This window comes from Canis lupus, chromosome X, assembly GCF_048164855.1.
Source record: "Canis lupus baileyi chromosome X, mCanLup2.hap1, whole genome shotgun sequence".
Lineage (NCBI taxonomy): Eukaryota > Metazoa > Chordata > Mammalia > Carnivora > Canidae > Canis > Canis lupus.
Genome location: NC_132876.1, coordinates 38,264,685 through 38,288,970, shown reverse-complemented (window position 1 = coordinate 38,288,970; position 24,286 = coordinate 38,264,685). Strand labels below are relative to the sequence as shown.

General features: G+C 43.4%; 1 protein-coding gene and 1 long non-coding RNA gene across 5 annotated transcripts in view; both read right to left on the bottom strand.

Moving 5' to 3' along the window:
• AMOT (angiomotin) overlaps positions 1 to 13,637 on the bottom strand; it is a 64,250-nt gene extending 50,613 nt beyond the window's left edge. Inside the window, exons 1-2 of one of the 3 annotated variants that reach the window (XM_072818105.1) lie at positions 13,200 to 13,637; positions 4,637 to 4,714 (exon numbers count right to left, since the gene is read on the bottom strand). The gene's annotated coding sequence lies outside the window, so the exon portion shown is untranslated. The remainder of the gene's footprint in view (positions 1 to 4,636; positions 4,715 to 13,199) is intronic. The other 2 variants (XM_072818107.1, XM_072818106.1) reach the window with 2 other exon arrangements.
• Positions 13,638 to 14,534: 897 nt separating this feature from the next.
• Positions 14,535 to 24,286, bottom strand: part of LOC140627581 (uncharacterized) — a 29,910-nt gene continuing 20,158 nt past the window's right edge. The window contains exons 3-4 of one of the 2 annotated variants that reach the window (XR_012026254.1): positions 15,409 to 15,443; positions 14,535 to 14,964 (exon numbers count right to left, since the gene is read on the bottom strand). This is a non-coding gene — a long non-coding RNA (uncharacterized lncRNA). Of the gene's footprint in view, positions 14,965 to 15,408; positions 15,444 to 20,143; positions 21,689 to 24,286 lie in introns of those variants that run through there. The other variant, XR_012026255.1, reaches the window with a different exon arrangement.

Sequence of the window (24,286 nt, the reverse complement as noted above, 5' to 3'; positions counted from 1 at the left end):
TGATTCCTCTCCCGTTTAGATTTTTTTTTCTTCAAGAACTTATATTTGCCTACATGTTAAGAGTCACATACAAAGGAAAACACTACTCCATTTATTTATTAGAGAAAAGAAGGGAAAGGATTCCTTGTCTCATGCGCAAGAACTAAAATAGTATGAACTCTGCAACCTTCAATCTGCCTGCAGCTTTAATCACGCCACTGCCAGGGTTCTGACATCATCTTCAATCAATAAAATAACCTTGTTTCTCCTGGACAAACAGACTGTCCCTGAGGATATTTGATACTGGAAAAAAGGATTTCCAATGGTCCTCTCTTTAAAAATACAAGTTGAATCTATATATTCAACTCTTCTGTAACAACAACAGGGCAGCAAGGCCAATCTAAATTCTTACTAAATTTGCTGTCATTGGCCTCTCCCAGGATACCTCCATCAAGCCCAGTTTAGGTTGAACCAAAACACGTTAGTGAGAGCCCAGATGTTTCTCAAGCCGTGTCCCAGAAAAATCAACATTACAAGGTGGCCAGGACAGACGACGTTCCTAGCCTTCAGATAAATTTTGAAATATCCCTATAAGATCTTCTTTTTATCCCTTCTACCTCCTCTCCCTGTTCTTCCTCCCACCCTCACTCTGCCAACCAAGATGAAGAACCTAAGTCTAAGACACCCGTTTCTCTGCTAAATTTCCCTGTTCCATATAATTTTACTTCCAGCTAAATGGAAAGGAACCAGTTCAAAGTCTCCCCTATGTCTACATATCTATGTGCATACATTCGTGAATACACACACACACACACACACACACTCACACACTCACACACAAAGAGAAAGGCAAAACAGCCCTCTGAATTCTCTCATGTCCTCTCAGGTCAGTCCATGTTTCAGCCTAAAGTGTCCTAGAGAACACCCTGCCCAACAGTCTTGCAACCCAGGATACTAATTTACTTCCTTTGGGAAGTGAGAAATAGTAATTCCTTTGCAGGTTATCTCTAACCTTTCTATGCGTGACAGGCAGACAGTATAAACACCATGGTTAAGAGCCTGGGCCTAGATTCACACTGCTTAAGTTCAAATCCTGGATCTATGGCTTTTTAGCTGACCTCATACATTTCTTTTCACCTCCCCAAATTGCACTTCATCATCTTCAGGATAGAGATAATGGTGCTCATACCTCATAGTGTTGTTATAAAGACTGCGGGGGGGGGGTAATCCATGTAAAGTGCTAAGCACAGAGCCTGGAACATAGTGAAGGCTCAATAAAGTCTATTAATATTATAATAATTTCAAAGTGGCCTTTTTTTTCTAGAAGACCACAGCAATTTTATGAATTAAGGTTTTCTTTAAAACCTTCACTCGCAACTCAGTCTTTGTGCAGAGGTTCTTAGGTCAGCGAAAGCTAGAACTAGAAAGACTCTAAGAAGACCATCTAGTGGTCTGTATATGAAGGTGCCAGAGTTTAACAGGGGTCAGAGCCAGGGCCAGGTTTTATGACTCCCAGGGCAACAGTCCTTCCACTACAAGATATGATCTAGCATATTAGCTTGTACATAGAAGATGCTTAATCAACATTTATGAGATTGAATTGACTCTGGTTTTGAGAGACTATAAACCTGGCTCAATGCTACCACCAATTTTCCAATTTCATCAGAAGTCAAATGTTAACGGCAGGGGGAAAAATTTAAGGAAGTGAGACAGAGAGATGTGTGTAGCTACAAGTATGGCAGAAGGACCTTGCAAAATCTTTCCTTTTTAGGCCAAGATTTGCAGGTGAGTCGGAGAGTAACATGAACCTCCACAGATCAATGTGTCCATGGCCATGTTCTGGGTCTTGCCAACATCATACTAACTTGGAATTTGACCTTATGTAAGTCCAGCACTGGCTTAAGAAAAGGCTTTGAGGCGGCCCCACCTCTTTGCTTCTAGCTCTACTTATATCTAGATTATGTTGGAAGATTATTTTGAACCACAGCAATGCCTTGGCATTTCCAAATCTCATGACAATCAGTGTCAGGTATCTGTTTCTGAGATGGTTAACTCAAAGGTGTGGCCAACTGGGTCCCAGTTTTACTTTTCTTTACTCTAAAGCAATTAACTTGAACATGTTAATAGGCAACAAAGGTGATTAACCCTGAAGTGTTCAAGAGCAGTGACATATTGAGTAACAAGAAGAATCCTGTTGCCCCTACCACATCACCTCCCTCCACACAACCCATTCTAAGGGAGGAACAGGGCATGTCATCCCATCCTATTTCTCCTTGCCTCAGGAAAAGGATACACATTCCATGCAATCAGACTGAGCATAAACTGAGAAAAGTTTAAAAATATACCTAGAAGCCACCTGCTTTACCAATTTTTCCTACCTTCAATGCTATACTACTCACTTTTGTTTTATTTCTATTTTTACAAGTAATATAAACACAACATGCAAATATTCATAATGGAGAGGGGAAAAATCACCATTTCAGTACCTCAACCTAAGCATTGTTAGCAAAACAGAATAGCTTGCCTTCAGGTTTTTCTGTGTGCATTTGTGTTTTTACAAAGCCATGACATATTAATGTACATATAATTTTGGATCCTACATTTCACTTTCCCCATGGTATAGACTGTGGTGTAGACTTCATAATAAGCACTGCAATGATTCTGTAATAATCCATGACAGGAGTGTATCAAGATTCACTTACCCATTCTCCAATTATTAGGACATTTAAATTGCTTTCAATTTTGTCCTAGTCTAAACAATGTTACAAAAACGTCTTTAAGATTTAGCCTTTCTCAATATTCTGGAGTGTTAACATCTAATGATAGAATTCCACAAGTGAAATTAATGGGTCAAGGTGCATGAATGCTTTTAGACAGCCCACTAAAAAAAATAAGAATAGCAAGATACCAAAGCCCCATGAAACCTCTCCTTCATTTAAGGAAGAGTTCTCCTCTCCCATTTTTTCACCATGGCAGACCAGGACTCCTGGGAAGGAAAGAAGCCAAGAGAAGCAGTGTAGTATCCCAGCGACTTGCGAAATGGCAGAGTGGAATGTGGGCTCCCCTGTGAATCCAGCTTGCATGCACTTGCCCCAAATTGCCACCCAGCCAAGAAGCTAATTAGTAAAAGCATCAGGTGGGTGAGAACAGGTTCATGGCCTGTAATGGCTTATATCATGTTTCATTTTTGCCCTTGGAAAGATCTGACAGTCAGTTTGAAGACATTCAGTTCTAGTGACCCAGCCTGCTACATTCGGAGAATTACATTTGTTAGTTTTCAGATGCCAATCTTCAATATATTTTCAAGGGTATCTTTCTGTATAGAACTAAGCATACATGACCAACGAGCCTGTATGTGTACCTCTATTTTCAGCCACAGTTAGGGTGTCACAGTTAAGGTCAGCCCTGTTTAATATTATATGACTATGTGGCACCTGTCTGAAATGGTCAATGTGTTATAGACAGAGGTTTATTTGCAGACCCAACCATAAAAGTCATCCAGTCCTAAGTGGAGACGGCAACAGTCCAGAGATGCCCTGTCTTAGCAAGAGCAGACACAACAGACATTTCTTTCCTGGGCTGCTTAGTCAGAGCTCTCAGAAGAGGCCAGGTACACTTTCCACCTTCTCCATGAAGGTTTTTCTCTAATCCTTCTCCATCTTCCCTCCACCCCCAACTCTGCTCAATCTGGAAAATTAATTCTCTCTCCCTCAGTGGTATTGCCACTGGACTTTGGACCCATCTCAAATGCAGTACAATAACACACACAATGTCATTTCCACAAATATTTATTGATCATTTGCTGTAGCCAGGCATTGTCTAGGCCCTAGGGTGGATAAAAAGGAGAAATAAACCAGAGTCCAGTCCTCAAGAAGCTCCCCCGTCAAGCAGAGGGGGCACAATCCAACGGGAAGCATGCTGGCAACACAGAGGACCCTGCCAAAAACTCTGCTCTGCCTGAGCAAAGCTTCCCAGAGGAAAAGATGAACAAGCTGAATAGGAGACATCTGATAATGGACTTGATGTTGGGGAAGTTGGAAAGGGAGGGGCCAAAGATAGGTTGAGATAGATCTTCGGGAGTCGTTAGCATATGGATAACAGGTAAGGTCAAAGAGTGGGCTAGGACCTGTAGGGCAGGAGCGGAACAGAACCAAGAATGAAGCTAAGGATGGACCCCCTGAAAGAAATGATCATTCAAGGGTCAGATACTTTGCAAATGCGGTAATGAGAGAGGAATTTCTTTATTTACCCCATTGCTTTGCCACCTGCCCCCCCCATACCTTCAATCTAGACATTCAATACATGCCCCAGGGACAGAAGTCCCTGGTTGCAATGCAGAGAGAGTAAAAGAGACAGAGACAGAGACAGAGACAGAGGAAAAAGAAGTTAATTTTGTCTTCTAAGCTTCTAAATACCCAGGCCGAAATCACTCTATCAGATTGAGCTAGAAAGATCTTAGAGGTCACTGGCTGGGTGCATAACTTTCTTCTGTATCTTTTTCAACACCTAAAACGATAACTGGTACATGAAATATCCAAGAAGATCTGCATATTGCATATTGAGTAAATCACAACTTCCCAAAGACTTTGCTGGAGGCAACAGAAAGAGAAGACAAGTAATGAAAGACCTACAAGAGCAAGAACAATAATTCTGTTACCTTTAGTTTCTCAGCTTTTCTTCTAAGGAGAGAAAACCACTTTCACTTCTGTTATGGTATTTGTCCTTCTCAGCCGCTCTGCGAGGAAATAAAGGCAGATGTGATTGATTCCATTTTACAACTGGAGAAGCTTTAAGCCCAGATCAGGTAGCTAATGATAACTAATTTGACCAAGGTTTCACTGCGGCCTACTGGGCCTACTGGTGGGGCCAGGATCACAACCCAGGTCTGGTGACTTCCTGCCCTGGGCTGGGTTACTAGACACAAACCTCTATGGACCTGACTCTCCAGTCTTTGAGAGATCAGTTCACAAGAGAAACTCGTTAGGAAAGCGAATTTCTCTGGGGACTCTTGAGCAAGCCAGTGCGCTGCACCTATAAGAACATACCTAAGACACTTTCCCTTATCCACACTGGAAAGTTAAATATAATTGGCAGGAGTGCTGCACTAATGTAATTGGGAGTTCCCTGTTCTGCTGTACCCCTTTTGAAGGGAGCCCCATCTGCCTTCAGCCTGGTTTTTGTGTCGGAGTGGGGCTCAGGTGCTGACTGCAGGTGTGGCATCCAGCAGGTGCATGGACGGGAGCCAGAGTTTCATATCTTCATACCAATGGGCCTGAGTCACTCCCCAAAGGCAGCCCCTCCTCCTCACCCTGACTTGCAAGCCCCGGGAACCTGTCTTGACTGAGTTGCCATTGAAAAACTAAATCTAGACTCTGCCTTCCCGGGAAAGCCTAGGGTAAAGTCAGTTAAAGTACAAATCATATAACCCAGCCAACTTTCCCACTCTCTGAAACTAGTGTAGGCATATGCTGCAGGCAGAGCATCAGGGAATATACGTACAGAATGACTGTTCTCTACTAGTTCTGGAGAAAAGGACCACACCAGGCCCGTATTACGCATTTAGCTACAGAGTACTTCTTATTTTATTACAAATGGCCCTGAAATCTCATGCACCAAGTATTCATTCCCCTAAAAAAGACAGAGTACAGTAGAACGAACGCACTAGGAATCCTGCACTCCGGCTCCCAACATGACCAGTCTCCTCCAGGCTGCCAACAGATAACTGCTTAGCCTGGTCACAAAAAGTACCAGGTTAGAAAAGTCATCACAGTGCCCTCATGAAAGCCTAATGGAGAGCCTGGGGCAGACAGAATGCTCTTTAGGGATAGAGAGGGTCATCCAAATTTTCTTAGCTGAAAAAATTGTTTGCTTTTAAAAAAACAATTCGCCCCCCCCCAAAGACACACACACACACACACACACACACACACACACACTGAGCAAAGAGAAACTAATTGCAGAAAAAAAAGCAAATGTTACCTTAATAAAATGGCTTATTGTCGTTCATTGTATTTCTCCAATTCAAACGGAAAACTCAAATTAATAACCTTTGGTTTACAGCCCATGATCCAAAAAGTGAAACTGGTTACTAAACTAAAATGTGACCACTGCATACAGAGTGAAACAAAAATCTGAACCAAAAACCTAAATGTAATAAAGAGGAAATTAGACTTCTTCAAAATAGACTATCTAAATAATTTTCCCCATCTGTGATTTTTATCTTAGTTTGCTGTCATATGGAAAGAAATGCCATTAATTCAATGCAAATCCTGCCCCTTGAAAACAACCAAAATGAGTAAGTGATGTACTAATTAGCTTCCTAATGGGGAAGGTTTTGATTGAACTATTCTATAACAACCTTCATCAAAGTTTCCAGGGCAACTTCATAAAAGGATGTCAAACCTGGCCCATTTTTTTATCCCCTTAAAAATAATTCTCAATGCACAGAAACATAGAAAGCTTATTTCTCTTCAATGCTGTTAACACTCAGGCCACTACATTTTCTGATGTCAGCAATCCCCTTCCCACAAATATTCCAAGTATGCACCACCGTCATTCTCCTTTCAATTATGTGGTTTCTCTGCTCCTTTACTGATTGAGTCCAGGCCTCTCGGATAATGAGAAGCATGTGCAGGGAAAATATGCTCTTAAAAAACACATACATCAGTTTCATCTGCATTATGAAGGGGGGGGGAGATCATTTGTCCATATCAAAAGGATCAAAATGTGAAGTTTGCTATGAGTTATATAAAGGAAAAAAATCAGCACCAATGCCTAAAGTTGGGGGGTCAAATTATGGTAATCTGAAGCAACACCAGTAAGAATAAGGGAGACCCCCCAAAATCCATTCTTTCTAGCTTGGCCACATGTATATTTAATGTTATCTTAATGTTGCTTTGGGGGGTATTTGAGTTCTGACATACAAATGGAAATGAGCCACGAATTGTACAGCAAGCATAAATATTCCATCATTAATAAAAACCAGCTGTGTATAAAACACTACAATGGCTGGGTTTCAGTTACTGGCTATCATCAGTATGTGTCACAAGCAAATATTACTAAAACTTTCTCCCTTAAAACACACACACACACGCAGAAATTTGTACTCTTTTTAATCTTTTGGAAGGGCTTTGAAGAACTCACTGATCTCTATGGCACATTTCAACTAATGTCTCTTTTTGAATGTATTTTTCATCATCCTGGAGGATGCTGGAGTCCTCTTATTAGAACTTCAACTTACCGCATAGAATGAAAATGTTTAATTGTTTTTTAGGAGCCAGGAGTGTCAGCAATACCAATGTTGGATGATCAGTTATAGTCAGTAAGGCAATAGGGCACTGAAGGGCACTGTATACTATAAGAGAGAAAAACTCATTAAAAGTGAACACCTGCTCAGGACCTTATAATAAACCTGTTCTGCCATCATGCAAACACCTTTCATCCAATGACCTCGAAGCATGTGTCTAATATGAAGCATGCCTAAACACCTCTGTGAAGTATTAATATCCCTGCTTCCCAGAAGGGTAACTGAAGCTCAGAGCAGCTAATTCATTTACCCTTGGTCACATGGCAAGTCAGAGAGGGCTGGGCACAGAAACTCAGATCCTGGCGTCAAGTCACACAGTCTAACGATATTTCATGGAGTTGGGGCAATAATGAAAGTGCCTTTACAAATGTCAAGGACAGCCTATAGAGTTAAAAAAAAAGCAGATTTGCAAAAGCTATGAGATATTAGCAAATATATCCACCTGCATTTTCCCCATGAATACATATCATAAAATATGTACTTTTTATTTTTTTAAGATTTTATTTTATTTATTCATGAGAGGCACAGAGAGAGAGAGAGAGAAAGAGAGAGAGAGCGGCAGAGACACAGGCAGAGGGAGAAGCAGGCTTCACTCAGTGAGCCCGACGCGGGACTCGATCTCGAGTCTCCAGGATCACATTCCTGGCCGAAGGCGGCGCTAAACTGCTGGGCCACCGGGGCTGCCCATGGACTTTATTTTTTAAAGATTAACGAATTACTTAATATTTTGGAACTTTCTTTTTTTAAGATTCATTCATTCATTCATTCATGAGAGACACAGAGAGAGGCAGAGACATAGGCAGAGGGAGAAGCTGGCTTCCTGCAGGGAGGCCCATAAGAAACTCGATCCCAGGACCCCAGGATCATGACCTAAGCCAAAGGCAGATAGATGTTCAACCACTGAGCCACCCCAGTGCCCTTGCTGGAACTTTCTAAGGACTAAAAACCCATACTTCACTTTTCTATTCTGGTTAAAGAAATTTAATCTAATTTACAATGAGCCACTGGTTTCCAGGAATGAATTCATCCAAAATGGAGAACTTAGGTATACCATACTTTATCAAAGGAAAATTAAAGGACTGTGTAACTGAGCTTCCACAATAGAGTGAGAGCCTCAAATGAAGAACCCATTATGTGTGGGTCATCCTGCCACACCTACAGGTCTTTATTTGTCTCAAATCCTGAGTTTCCTTACTATTTTTTAGTCTAATTTAAACATATTATTTCCAAAGCCATGAAACCATAACATTTGTGCCTTCCCGCTTTTCCTTTCTCGTTGGGGAAATTTTATAGTCTACCCAAATGTGTACTCTCTTGATGGGATATCATGCTACAGTGATTTAAGAATCCATTGCTAATGGTTTAGACAAAGTAAACAGTGGACCCTAGTTTCCTTTTTGCTTGAAAAGAATGGGGGAGGGGTAACAGGCGGTCCAAGGAATGGAGTGAACAGCCTTGCTAGATATATGAACCCCCCGGAATCACAGAAAGGGTTAGGGATTACTTATTAAGTCTCTTAGTCTCTCCTGGCACTCAAGGAACAGACATACATGATTCTTCATGCGTACTCAGGTTCTCACTTCATTCTTCCACACAGGTTTACAAAGCTAAGTGTTAGGTGAGGTCGTATTTAAAAGAAACTTTGTAAATTTCTATGTGCCCCCCCACACACATATTTTACCTATGTAAAATTCATGTTAAGTACAGAAACAAGGATTTGAACCAGGAAAAACAAAAGTGGGTGATCTGTTAGGATGATGAGATCCTTGATGAAATTTTGGGCAGGATCGTAGCTCTTTAATTTGATATGTTGTTAAAATACAAAACACAATGCATTTATACTGATATATAGTTTTAGGCTTTTTTTAACATCCAGATGACTATATGATTGTATCTCTAACAATCGTTGTACCTCATTCTAGGAGGAATCATTCACATTCACATCACAAGTAGAAGTGTAGGAAGGGCACCATAAACTTTTGAGAACTGGTTCTCAAAATCACCCTGTCCAACTTCTCACAATTTACAAGAGGACTTGCCAAGGGTGGTAAACTAAGTTAGAGGTCAGCCTAGAGCCCAGGTCCCATTCACCAATAGGCTCACTAGGAAAATTTATTGTATAGTCTTCGATTAAAAAAGGCATCAATTGCTGTTATTTACCAGAAGCAATTTTCTGGGTCCTGAGGTTATTCAAATACAATACATATTTTTTTTTTTACCTATATGGAGTAGGCAGTCCCATCCTTAGACTAATCAAAATCTGTTAAGTCTGATTTATTTGGGGTCCCTGGGTGGCGCAGCAGTTTAGCACCTGCCTTTGGCCCAGGGCGCGATCCTGGAGACCTGGGATCAAATCCCACGTCAGGCTCCCGGTGCATGGAGCCTGCTTCTCCCTCTGCCTATGTCTCTGCCTCTCTCTCTCTCTCTCTCTCTCTGTGTGTGACTATCATAAATAAATAAAAAATTTTTAAAAAGTCATTTATTTTCAGAAAGTCATACTAGCTCCCTTCTACAAGTGGCTGTAGGCTGGAGCTAAACATGGTCAGCATTATTACAAGCCAAAATTATTTAGACAATTTACTCCATCCCATATAACAAAAAGATTTCAAAGGCCAAATAATGGCCTCACTTAGTTCAAGCTATAATCATTACAACAAAATTCTAATGTCTTCCTTTATGCAATAAAGATGTTTCTGAGAAGACCCAGTCATAGTGAATTTTTATATTATCAAGTCATAGCTCAAAGGCACTAACTAGGAAAGCTAGTTCTTTCAATGAAACTTGCAGTGGGTTCTCTTATAAAGCAGATGACCTCTTATTTTCCTTTTCCTTTTTTTTTTTTAGTTCAGATTTTGTGTGCTGTGTGTGGAAAGGGCAACTTCCCTCCTTTCTCTGGGTTAAAAGGGGTCAGAAGCCCACCGTGGAGGAGAGCAGTGCAGGATGTACAGCCTGTTTCATACCCTCCTAGTTCCTGGGACCAAGTTCTAACCTTTGACTTGGGGGTGGGACCCTAGATTTTGGACCGAAGTCCACAAAAGGCAGCAAGGAACGAAAAAGTAAGAAAGACTAAAGACAACTCATCATAGAAAACCACCAACAAAAATTCCTGGGGACAGGAAATCAATAGAGCACAATTCTGAACAAATTGGTTTAGTCCCAAGCTAATTAACCTGTCAAGCAGATCTCCAAACCCACTGAATCCATGGAGGAAAGAGGTGATGTAATAGGAGATTTGGGAACATTTACCCACTTACCATCCTAAAAGGCTGGGCCACGACCACACACACCTCTCTCCACCCCTTTCAGTGGGTTTTAGCTGCACTTAATGGGTGCAAAGGACAATTTCTTCCAGATAGTCCCTAAGAATAGACTGTTCTCATGCATTCCAAATGCTCAGTCTCCATGGAGGAGGCTACCTGGCCACAAGCATTTCCCAAGAAGGAATATATCCTCTACCTCTCCTCACTGGTAACATTCCCTCCACCCCAACAAAACAAAACAACTTCTAACCAGCCCAAGAACTTCGGGGGACTCTTTGGGGGAAAAAAGGAAAAGAAACCTTAAGAGGGGACTAGGAGAGTGTGAGAAACTCCTCTTGTCTCCAAATGGAAAAAAGGCCTTAAAAAGCTGGATCAAAGGAAGAAAGGGGGATGGGGGAGACAGGCTGCTTAATTACAAAGACACCCTTTTAAAGAAGGCACAGGCCCTGGGAGAGAGCTCTTAGGAGAGGCACAGAAGCAGATGTACCCACTTAGAATTCTGGCACTCAATGGGACCTCAAGGTCATAGCATCCATCCCTCTGCGCTCTGAATAGACTGTTCTTAAGGGCATTCTAGAAACAGTGTAATTCACTCTTTATAAAGCCTCAGAAAAAGCAACTCCACAAAGTGCCTTGGGTTTGCATCTGTCTAATAATTCCTATCTCACAAACCAGAAATGACCTTCCAATCTCCAAATCCAAAATAGCATTGAACGCGAATTTTAAAATTTCCTTCTAGAATCTGTTACGTAGGTAAACAGATCCACCACTTTCACCCTAAAAGTGACTCTACAACAAGCATGGTCAGAGATTTACTGCCTATCTAGACTATGAAGTTAGGAAAAGCACTTTCAATTTTACAGAGCCACAGAGTTTTCCAAAGAAAGAAGGATCTTAAAATGAAGTATGATGTAGTGCCAGAAAGTGTCTGTAAATGACACCGGATAAACCCATACAGAATAACTGGAACCTGAGTTATCATCTGTAAATAGATGCAACTACTCTACAACCACCTGGCTATTAAAATGTCCCAGGCCAGTTATAAAATGTAGTTTGGTCAGGCCAACTTTTCCCTCCCAGCTGATCTGAAAGACGATAGCCTTTAAAATTGTCGCCCTGTAACATTCTTTCTCTCCCTTCCTGCTTTGCTTTCCCCCCGTTAAAATCAACCAACACAACTATTTAAAAATAAAGTGAATGATTTGTTCCCAAACAAGCAATGGGTTGGTGACATCTTGGTAACAGGTCTCTAAATACCACCACCCTTCTAAGTTTGCCACGCTTGCCTGACTGGAGAGAGGTGGGGGGAGATGGGTGAAAATTTATCCTGCATCCAAAATGCTATTTCAAAGTATTGTTAGCTCCTAAATGAAGGTGCTGAAAGGTCTAACCAAGAAAGCTTCACAAAGGCTGGCCCACGAAAGGACTTTTCACAAAACCTAGTTCAAGGAGACTTAAATAACCTTAGCCCTCCATTATTGGAGACTATGGTGACTAATTATCTTCCTCTCTGAATGGAAAAAGGTTATATTCAAAAAAGTTTTTTTTTTTAATTTTTTAATTTATTTATGATAGTCACACACACAGAGAGAGAAAGAGGGGCAGAGACACAGGCAGAGGGAGAAGCAGGCTCCATGCACCGGGAGCCCAACATGGGACTCGATCCTGGGTCTCCAGGATCGCGCCCTGGGCCAAAGGCAGGCGCTAAACCACTGCGCCACCCAGGGATCCCAAAAAAAGTTTTAAACGCCTCCCAACTTCTACTCTTAACGTAAGGGTGGCAAACGGAAGGAGGAAGGAGAGCTACATTAGACATAACTACGATTCTTTCTAAAACACATGCTAGAGATTGCTAATGCTGTTTCTCACAAACGCCCCCTTTCCTCTCTCATTTAATTGTATCTAGTCCCTTGCTGCAGATGATTATTAAACTACTATTAGTGGCAATTTACCAGACTACAAAGACTGTCACTTTCCCTCTCATTTTTCTTTGTTTTCATATATTGATCGATCCATCCTGCTGCTAACGCACCAATGTACAGTGACCTGGGCTTGGGACCCTCAAGACACCTGCATGATCCTGCAGAAGTCCTTACTAACATCTCTAAAGCAGATACTGGGCAATCCAGTCCTCACCACCATACACGTACACACACACACACACACAGACTAAAAGGAGTGTAGCATGGTAGATTACTCCCAGACTTTAGGACTTCAAGAATTCACAGCCCCCGGCGGAGGGCAGTGTGGGCCCCCACCCCAACTCTAAGCATTTAGGGAGGAACGCATCTTGCAATCTGAGATAAGCGCACACATTCCTCCTTAGTAAATGTAGACCTGAAGTTCCCTCATTCCTTTTTGTGCTTAATCACCTAGGGACCTACAAGGGTCCCAGGAGCAAGGAAGTAAAAGTACCATCAAGTAGTGGTACCCACTAGCATCTCCGTAGGACGGGAGAGGAGCGCACACTCTTTAACCGATTTAAGTTGCTGCTCATCCTGGAAAACTCAACGGCCAGCTGCAAAGAAAGTAGAACACACGGGCATCACCACACACATCTAGATCAACTCACTCACGCCGAGGGCACGATCAAGTTCATGCCACCATGGATTCCTGCCCCAGTTCCCCGCGTAAAGTAACCATGCTTCTCCTACCCCTGAAGGCACCGAAGACAAGGTGACGACTCTCTGCTCGCTCAAGTGGCTTCGGTCCCGGGCCGGAGGCCAGGGATGGGCAGGGGGAAGCCCCAACTCCGGCTGCTCCGCTCCTCACTGCTCCGTCCGGGCTCTCCTTGGTGGCAGTGGACAGGCAGGATACCGGGCCAGAGGGTGGAGCAGCAGATGGTCGGACGCAAGACAGGCTGGAGGTGGGGGCTGGAGGGGGCGGTGAGAACTAAGAGAGGATAAGGCAGAACAGAGAGGAGATGGAGGAATAATAAATCAGGGGGTCTACCAGCTTGGGCAGCCAGAAAGCTCCTCGGAAGGAAGGGGCGTGACTGCGATGAAGGCAGCTCCTGGGCAAAGGATGGGAGGTAGGGGAGGAGGACGAATGGGTGGCTTTTCTTCTTGCGGTGCGCGGCTAGGACCGCCCAGGAGCGGGGGGGAGGAGTGGGAGGGGGGTGGACTGGAGAGTGGGGCGGAGTAGAGGGCGGGGAATGAAGGAAGGGAGCCGTCCAGGACCCTGGAGGGGCGGGGGGCGGAAGAGAGGCGGGGCCAGGGGGCGGGGAAGTTTCAAACAATTGAACGGCGGGGTCGAGCCACTCCAGCGAATGCGAAGGGTCCTAGTTCTCGTCCACCCGCTAACGTGGCTCAACGCGCTGACTGGGTCCTGAGAGGCTACGGAAGCGCTGGCTGGGGGGAAAGAAAGGGTTCTGCAAAGACTCCAACAATAATCTACGACACCAGCGGAGGGGAGGTGCGTGGGAGAGCCCGTGCAGCCCCCCGCCCCACAGCGGGAGGAAGAAACACAAATAGAAATGCTGAAAAGCAGCTTCTCGCAAAGCTTGCTCAAAATAATGCAGGAAGGAGCAGCGCTCCTCTGTTTTCCTTCCCTTCTTGCTTCCTATGACCAGCAGGCCCCCACCCAGGTCGCAGCTTTGCGCGACACCCTTCTTTCTTCCTCTGCTCCCGGTAGCCTCCCCGTTCCCACCCCACCCCCGCATGCCCGCCCCCCTTCCCTTAGGCGGGCCGCGTTGGCAGCGGGGACGGTGTGGGCGGGGCTCCGCGGAGTCTCCGCCTCCGGGGCGGTCTGGGAGGGCCGGCCTGGGAGGGGCGGGCGGTGAAGAGTTAAGTCTCACCCGGCGTTCTTTCGCTGCTCCGGATTGGCGAATCCCCGTCCAGGATTCGGTCGGGATTGGTCACTTGCGTCGTCGGTCCGATCTTTTTGTCCCACCCTCTCTCAAAATTAATAAAACTGAACAAGAGACTATTGTCTCGCTCTCCATCTCCCCCCCACCCCCCCCCCCCCGGCTACTGCTGAGCAGAGAAAGAAGAGACGCTAGGTTTCTCGGTCTTCCGAGAGAGTGCGACAGTGTGTCGTCGGCTGGCTCCCGTACACCTTTGTGGCAAGGTCTGGCCCGCTATTCCCAAATAGGTAGCTTTTCTTTCCCCTTAATTCATGAGGCCCGGAGGGGCAAGAAGTACGTCAAGTATCACTGTGGTGTTCACGTTTCCCGGCTGCGAAAAACTGATCCTGCCTGAGAGCACAGACAGTTAAGAACAGCATCCTGGGACACTGAAAATCTACCATTTTTACATCTGGGAAACAAAAGCCCAAAGGAACACTGTAGGGGTAGCAGAATGACACGGAACTTGGAAGGGAGGAACTCACTTTGGACTGTAGCACTTAACAGCCAGTTGTGCAACTTTTTTGAGTCGCTTGACTTTCCCGAGCCTTAATCTTTCTATCTGTAAATAAAAGCTGTAGGACATACCCTATTAACAACATTGGCATATGAAAATAAAATGAAATGTGTGTGAAAACTGCAAACCACAGAGCACTCCACACATGTATGTCTTCCTCCTTGTATATGTCCCATGGTGAACAGTCTTGAATGTGTCCAGGAAAATCAAATGTTCTGCTCATCTGTTTTAAGCATCTACATCCAAGGTGTGTAGGCTTTGTGACTTTATTTTTAAAAGTGAATTCTTTTCCTACACTTTTGAGGGTGGATATGAAGTCAGATCCCCACAATTAAAATAATAAATTATCCCTTTCCTAACCAGGGTGGGTGAGATTTCTCTTTTAAACAGTTCTGCAGTGGCGCCAGGACCTAAATCTATTGTCGTGCTGGTACTGAAAGAGGAAATCATGCTGTGTATCTCCGAAGTGAGCTTGTGAAAACAAACATGAGGGAACACTTACCATGAAAATCACCATTCTCTGCAGATCCATATTTCCTAGAAAACGTTACAAGATGAAAATGAGTCTAGTTGTAAAGGTCTTGACAATGCAGAGCTATTATGATGAACTCATGCCTGTGAAAAAAACGACTTCCAATTCAAGCCTGCCCAAAGGGAGCCTCCTGAGAGGCCATGGATCACGGCACATAAGAGGAAATGTGCACAAAGGAAACACTACCTGACTGTGAACGGGGTCCTAGAATATAACGGGGTCCAGGAAGAGTAATAGGCTCCTGGCATGCGGTGGGGTAGCCTGGATGTGCAGGGTGCTCAAAGATTCAGAAGCAGGAACATGGGCAAGATGGATTCTTGGTATAATTCAGGAGATGGGTGAGGTGAAGTTATTTGGGTGATTTTTATTTTTTTTTTATTTGGGTGATTTTTAATGGGGAAAGTAAGATTTTGAGTGTTAAAGACATGGAGGCACCTGGCTTGTGAGGCAAGGGAAGATTATTCCAGCCTTATTTGGAAGAGTGGATGGCAGAGACAGGGCGGGGGTATATGCTGCAGACTCCTACTGATCATAGTGGCAGCAGGAGGATACTTGTTAAAATAAACAATGCTGGAAAAATGGAAAAAGTTCTATATGCACATGATAAAATCAATCCTGTACCTTAAGGGGTAAAGAGTTCTTCTCGACCACTCTGTTCTTATAGTCCCTTTCTCCCCTTCTCTCTGCCGGTGTGTAATCTTCAAAATATATTATTGACATAGAGATGTTCCATTTTTGCTCCTTATAAGTGGGATCATCAGTCACAGCACCCCTTGGATTTCTTTACTCAACATTTCTTAATATCCTTCCATCTCAGTATAACTTCCTTTACTTAGTTCTTTTTCATGAGAGCTCAATGTTCCATTGCACAAATGTGCCAAGATTCTTTTATGTGTCCCCCTATTGAGAGGACACTGAGGCTAGTTCCCATCTTTTGCCATTACGGAAAAGGCTGGGAAGCAAATCCTAGTGGCAAAGGCGTGGTAGCTCTTTGTCGAATGTCTGTCCCCGGCTTTGAAGTTGCCCTCAAAAGACCGTTCCAGCCTGTCTTCCCTACAGCTACTAGGGCCTTCCTGCAATGGAAACCCCTAAAATACTTAAATCCTTTAATACCCCCCTCAGATCCTGCCTGGGGCATTACTGTTCTTCTCCAAATGTGAATTTTGATGGAGTAGAGTGAACAGAGCTCTGAATTTAATGGTAGATTCAGGCTATGCATGAGTCACTTCTTAGGCCTGTGGCAAACAACAGGTTTTTTGGTACCTGGGCTTGGCCCAGTTCTTCAAGAGTCTTAGGTGTTCCTTCTCTCCTGCCACGCAAGACTTCCTTTTGTTTTTACCCTGAAAACCCTGCAGTTTGTTTAAACTGGGTTTGAATTTAAAGTTATGCTTTGCCAGCTCTACTTAAAAGGAAGGGGGAGGGGAAGGCCAACATCAACAAACATTGATCAAGCTGCTATTATGGACAGGACTGAGAAAACAAAGGGAGATGAGACTTGGCTCCTGCCTTCAAGGGTATGTACAGAAAAAGACAACTAACAAGCGTGTGCTAAGTGTTAAATGAATGGGATTGACAGTAAAAGCTGTGGAAGTTGAGAGCAGGGAGTGAAAACTAGTTCCAGAGAGTGAGTTTATACAGCAAAGTATGCCACACACATTTAACTAATCCCTGGAGCATCCCTGTGTCTTCATATCCTGACTATAAAATCTGTTGAGGCGTCTGGGGGATACCAGGAGAATTAGCCACTAACTAAAACACCTGCGTAAAGACACTAGGTTGCCCAAGTACATCAAGACCTTCCATGTATTAATAATGGATATAATGATCATTTTAAGCTTGTAAATAAAGAGCCTCTACACCAAACCACCTGACCCATTTGGCCTCCTCCCCCCACTAAAATGCAACTGCTCCTTTAATGTGCAATAAAAACCAGTGTCTATGCTCTTAAAAAAAAAGAAGGCAACTTAAAAAATCAGTTTCTCCCTTAAAAACATTACGCTAAGTTAAAGAAGCCACACACAAAAGGACAAATGTACAATTCCACTTGTATGAGGTGCCTAGAATAGGCAAATTCATAGAGGCAGAGGGTAGCCTAGTGCTGATCAGGGCCTGAGGAGAGGGAAGAATGCAGAGTTACTGTTTAATGACCACAGTTGCTATTTGGGATAATGAAAAAGTTCTGGAAATAGATTGTGGTGATGGTTATACAACATTTGGAATGTATTTAGTGCCACTGAATTGTATGCTTAAAAAATTGTTAAACTGATAAATTTTATTTTACGTGTATTTGACTGTAATAAAAAAATTTTTTAGAGGTGACAACCCTCAGGCTAGGTGTCAGGAGGCAAGGGTAATGATCAAGGCTGCCTTCTTCTGGGCAGCAAAGCAGGCATGCAAAGGGAGCAGCTTGGTCGACACCATGGGAAATGCAGGCTCCATGTGTCCAGGACTTGTGATTTGTCAAGAGAAACCAGAAGTGAAATGTTTCATTGTAAAATTTCCTGGTTTTTAATTTAGACAATTAAGAAATGTTTTAATTTTTGAAAATCTGCCCTTTGCATGCAGTCTTTGGCCCAGTGTACCGGAAAAGTAGGAAGGAGAACGTGGCTTGTAATCTATTCCTCCATCCCTGGCTAGGTTCTTCTAGAGGGAAAGACCACAAAACCATAGTGCTTTGTGTTGAGTGGCATTCTCCTCCACCCACCAAGTCAACTGGGAGTGTGAAATGAGCACATCTTCCTCTAATTGCCTGGTGAACAACTAAATCATTTAAATGCATCTAGAAACAAAAGCAGAGGCAAGCACGTACACCAGGGAAAATAAATCCTAAGGATTTAAGACCCCACATAACTCTCCCTCCCCTGCCCCCAAAACACACCCTACAAAATATATTAGCCAAACACTGAGAAGTAGCCTTCTTCAGGACAACTCCTAAACTCACTCCTATTTATGCACGAGGATACTAGCCCTGCACATGCAGAAGCCAGCTGATCAGAATATAGCAGCTTTATCTGAACAGGAAGGGAACAAAGGGACGCATATGAAACATCATAAACTCTTCCTTTTGGATCCCTCTTCCCCACTTTCCACCCTTTGCAAGTATATAAACACAAACTCACACACACACACACACACACACACACACACACACACACAAACGGTCCAGACACAGGAAGTATGAAGCCTGATCCATGTGTGGAAAACAGCAATGTGGGAATTCAGGAAACAACACCAGAACTGTGCTCCAAGGCCAAGACCCGCTCCAGCATCTGGGAGCCAAGTTAATCCTGGGGTACTCATGGGCCCCAGCATTTTGGAAGTAAATCGGCTGTAGAAAAATAAAGCTGCCTGCAAGACTATTCCCCAAGCACCTCCTAGGGTCCTGTTTGAGTAACCCAGGTTGGCCTCTTTATGATTTATGCAGGGCTTCACTTCAGCTTAACTAAATACCATATCTCCTTCAGCAGCTTGAGATTTTGGAAAGGCCCAGGCTGTCCATACTTCTCAGTAGGGTTTGTTTGCAAAGTCCTAGGTTAGCCAGAGCAAGAGAGAGGTGGGAAGACCTAAGAACACACATCCAAGTCTGCGTTGCAAAAGGTAGGTGGTGGGATGAGAGAAAGAATATGATCTGATCAATGATAAAAAACAAACCACTGAAAGCAAGTCAGGGGGAAATCAAATTCCTGAGCCAGTAACCTTTTTAACTGTACAGAGTTAGCAGGATTTAAAGGAAGTCCGTCCTCTGACATTACCCTTTGCAAATAAACTCTTGATTGATTCCTCTCTCTCTCTCAATCTCTCTCTCTCTCCGTTTCTATGGTTGCCAGAATGTCTGAGAGTTGTTATCCCAGTTGAAGGAGAAGAAGCCTGGGACAGGAGTGGAGATTTATCTTCCCTGGCACATGGCCCCACTTCAGGAACTACAGGAAGAAGGTAGGTCAATGCCATTCCGGTGTGATTTAAGGCAGGCCCACCCTGCCGTCCCCACTCAGCCTTGCTTCCCAGTCTGCCATGGTCCTGTGAGATTCACACAAGAAATACCCCTGTTAAAGTGCAAATATATAACCGGGGAAGGGTTAAATATTAAGCCATCTTTGATGTACTCTGATGGAAAGGGTACAGACTTTGGGAATCGCTAAAGCCTGGATTCTGGTCACAGCTCCAGGACTCACCAAAGAGGTAAATAGCCTAACCACTCTGGGCCATGATTCCCACATGTATAAATAGGGGATAATAATTTTTCCACCATGAGGAGTTGCTCTTAAGATTAAATGAAATAACACATTTAGGGTTACCTATCACAAGGCCCGGCATTTGGTAGCTAGTTGACACAGTTTATTTCTTCATGACCCTCCATCCAATCTTAGGGAATCCCAGGGGGTAGAACAACAGGTTTCCTTAGTGGCCTGCAGGGTTTAAGGTCCTCATAATTTCTCTTCCCTACAAACCCTGCTCAGAAGGGCAGCATGGTATTAAGTATATGGGTTTTAGCACCAGAGGGACCTGGTGTCATAGTCTTTGTTCTGTTGCTCACTAGCTATGTGACTCTGGGTACATTTGGAGCCTGTTTCCTCATTCATAAAATAAAAGTAATAATAGCATCAGTTTCTTTTTAAGATTTATTTATTTATTTGACAGAGAGAGCACAAGTAGGCAGAGTGACAGAGAGAGAGGGAGAATCAGGCTCTGAGCAGAGAGCCTGATGTGGGGCTCAATCTCAGGGCTCCGGGATCATGACCTGAGCCATGATCAACTGACTGAGCCTCCCAGGCACCCATAAGAGCACCTATTTCAAAAAGTGATGGTGAAGATCAAATATATAAATATTAGCTGATATTGTTACTTGCAATGGTGTGTACAATGCGCTGACTAGTTTACTTTTTTAAGATTTTATTTATTTTTTCATGATAGAGAGACAGAGAGAGGCAGAGACACAGGCAGAGGGAGAGCAGGTTCCATGCTGGGAGCCCGATGCAGGACTCAATCCCAGGACTCCAGGATCGCCCCCTGGGCCAAAGGCAGGCGCCAAACCGCTGAGCCACCCAGAGATCCCCCTGACTAGTTTACTTTTATACCAAGCAGTTTCTAATCTAAATGAGTGGATGGTTTTAGCAAATGTGTTAAAAATCCTTAAGCAATGATAACTATGTGTTCCTGGCTTCCTGGTCTTAGCTAAGGAATTTGGGGGTGATGCTGGAGCAGCTGTGAACATCTCAGTTCCAGGCTGTTGGACCTCCTCCCCCATGATTTTCAGCGTTTTGGCAGGATGTGAGCAAAAAGGACTCCTAGGAGGGGCTGCAAGAGATCTTGGGATAATAGAACATTCTCACTGTGGAGTGTGGGCCTAGGGCACTCAGGCCTCCACCTCTTTAAATCCTGCATTTTTCCCCATCCTAGAACTCTTACACATGTTATTCTCCCTGCCAAGGACACAACACATACCTCCCTTTGTTCCATTCTCTTCCTTCTCTTCCCCTTGCTAACTGAATCTTACTCATCAGGCCACAATTCAAATATCACTTCTTCAAGGAAATACTCCCTGAGCAGTAACCTGTACCCCAGTCTCCTGTTTATCTTTAAACATTAGTCTGAGTTGGGTATTCTATGTGATAAACTATATCAGAAGTGGTTTAAATATAAAAGTGATATTTATTCAGTAGGTGAATTATTTAACTTTGTCTTCCAATCTAGAAAATTATTGGTCCAGGAAGAAGCTTCAGGCTTATCCTGTAATTTTGCATACATCCTGGCACTCTCTTGCCTACCCCCTTAGTGATACCCATGGACTGGCCTGAATTAGTAATTTTTTAGAATTACTCCAGCACTAGTTGAGGCATTGAGCTAGATGATGGTTGGGGTTCTTGCAACTCTCTACTGCTGACATTTGTCAGAGTGCTGACAAGTTTTCTGAATGCCAGAGTAGGGAGCTGTATCAGAAGTGTCATCCACATCCTTCTTTTGCCCAGTGCCTTGATCTTGGTGTATAAATGGAGAGTTTTGAAGAGTGGTGTGGAAATGTGGGTGTGAACTGTCTCTGCAGAAGGTGGTATGTTTATTTGGTGCCTAGCAAATGAATGCTTTGAGATTAGAAGAAAGGTAGTTCAGGCATGAGTGCCGGAGAATAGTTGAATTAGGAAGACACCAGTAACTTTGATGGCAAGAAGATGGTTCCAGATGACTTTATGGATGGTGTCACTTCGTATGCCTCCATCACAACCGTAAACCAGGAACGCATTTACCAAAAGGCAGCCTAGTGTTGTGGAAGAAACAAAGAGATTGTCATTAAGATAGAACTGGGTTAAGATCCCCATATTCAATTGATTATGTGACTTTGGATAAATCACTTAACCTCTCAAGGCTCAATTTTATAATCTATTGGCTATGTATTGAGGATCCACTATGTTTTCAACGCTTTTCTAAGCACTTGGGATGCACTGGTAAACAAAACAGGCTAAATGCCTGCACTTAGGAAGATTATATGTTGCAGGGGTGTAGGAATGGCCGGTAGACTTTTAAATCTGTGAGGTTTCATGATGTTGTCCACACAGGCCTGGAACATGGTGGGTACTCAATAAATAGTAGCTATTATTATTTTTATTTAATAAAGTAATCACCGTCTGTGAAACCAGGTGATTTCTAAACAAGCTTAAATTTCTATACCAAGGATCGACAAAAAGAAACAAAGAAACTTTGGTGAAGCCAAGTAATTTCTATGTAAAAGACAATAGATGGCTTGAACTTGAGATTCTTGCAATAAGGTAATAGCAGGAAACTTGTATGAGTTTTTCCATCCTAAGTGACAATATTTTTTCTACTATGGTTTCCTCAACAGCAGTTCCATTTGTGACAAAATTAAGCCAGTAGGTTGAAGCTCCATTTGGATAAATTTTCCTCCTTCATTATCTCCAGGAGATCAAAGAGCATAAATCTGGGAACATAACATTACCCTATAAGCACTCCAGTCATGCTCCTACCCAGGTGATGTTAACCAACCAGACTTTTAACTCAAGTTTGGTGTTCCACCCTTCCAGTGCCATAGCCTCCTTTCTAGAAGCATAGTGTCAGAAGGTAGAAAAGAAGGGAATACTGCTCATAGATTTTCAGTTTATAGTGTCTAGCTTGATAAAAAAAAATTGCAGTTTACATCTTGTAATAGAACAATAGAGCCATGACTTAACGTTTTACAATGTATGTAGTTCATTTCACGAGGGGTCACGTTTCATGTACTATCACATTTCCAGCATTACTGCTCCCCTCTTGTACTGGAGTGGAATAGGCATTGGGTCAGTGTGTTAGGGAAGCATGGTGGTGTGCTGTGGGACTTCCTGCCCCTCTTTCTCCGGGCTTCAGTTCTCATCCTAGTTCCCCTCTCTATCAGATTAATTATCACATTGTTTTGTAGCTATTTATCTTGGGATTCCCAACTAGTCTTGAGGTTCCCCTGAGGTCATAGACAGTGTCCTAATTGCTGCTGTATCCCCCACACCTAGCACAGGAGTCATTTATAACCCTTTTCAATTCCCCCATCCTACTTTGCATTTAAATCCAAAATCAAAGCTATTTTTCTCAGCATCTGTAACAAACTGAGCAGGTTAAGTCATGGCTTAGTGTATCCTTCTGCTTCAGGTGAAAACCCTGGGTATGAAGGGGTTGGGATGAAAAACTATCCCAACTCCATCTTTGTGGCTTTCTTAGGTTAGCCTCAACATTTTCTTGAGAATGCAGACTCTGGCTTTGGAACTGTTTCCATTTAAAAGCCCTTTCAGTGGGGCCTGGGTGGCTCAGTCAGTGGAGCATCAGACTCTTGGTTTCACCTCAGGTCATGATCTCAGGGTGCTGAGATTGAGCCCAGAGTCAGGTTCCACACTCAGTGCAGAGTCTGCTTGCGATTCTCTCTCCCTCTCCCACTGCCTCCCCCAACACCCGCTCTCGAGTGTTCTCTCTTTCAAATAAATAAATAAATAAATAAATAAATAAATAAATAAATCTTTAAGAGCCTTTTAAATTCTCAATGAGCATTGCACTTGGAATATTGAGAGATTTGAGTGTGCTGCTGTTATTTGAAAGCTGTGTGAACTTGGGCACCAAGCTCAACCCTTCAGAGCCTCAGTTTCATTGTCTTGTAAAACTTGGGAAAATAATCTCTGTCCTATCTTAGGATCACACTGGCTTGTGAGCTTCAAATCAAACAGTGGTTGTGGAAACACTGTGGAAACTGAAATATAGGGTTATTTTCAGCACACCTGTGGTAAGTGTGGTTACCACCCACACTAACCCTTCCTCCTCCCAATTAGGCACTGAGCATTTATTCAGTTCTGAGCACTCTAGCCCTGGGCTATAGCTGGGTGAGGGAGGCATTGTTCTTCCTATCTTCCTGACAAGTTGATCTCAGTTTAAGACTTGTTGCCCTCAGGTCTTTTCAGTCAGCATTTGAGGGGGGAGCTCCTCCCTTGGTTTCTCATAAGCATATTTGTCAGGTGTGCTTTAGAAAGTCTGTAGTTTCTACCTTCTGGCCTGCTTTGTGCTCCCTAGTGAAAAGTGGTTCCTGTGGGGGAAGGGGAAAGGCAACCTTTCTAACCTCTTCCTCTCTTGCACCAGAACTCCCAGTGTCCCCAGACTCCAATTTTTCAGGCATAATTTCTTTCCATCCATCAGGGTGTACCCCTTATGGTATTTTAGACTGATCCTAGGCAGGTAAGTTACATTTTGCAGAAATTTCACTTATTCCCAAAGTGCAGTCTCAGTTGCTTGGTAATTACAAAGCCCAGGACTTCCCCCAGCCTTTGTGGTCAAAAAACACCCTCAAAATTTGCCTCTCTTTGACCCCGGCTTCCAGACTGTGTTTGGG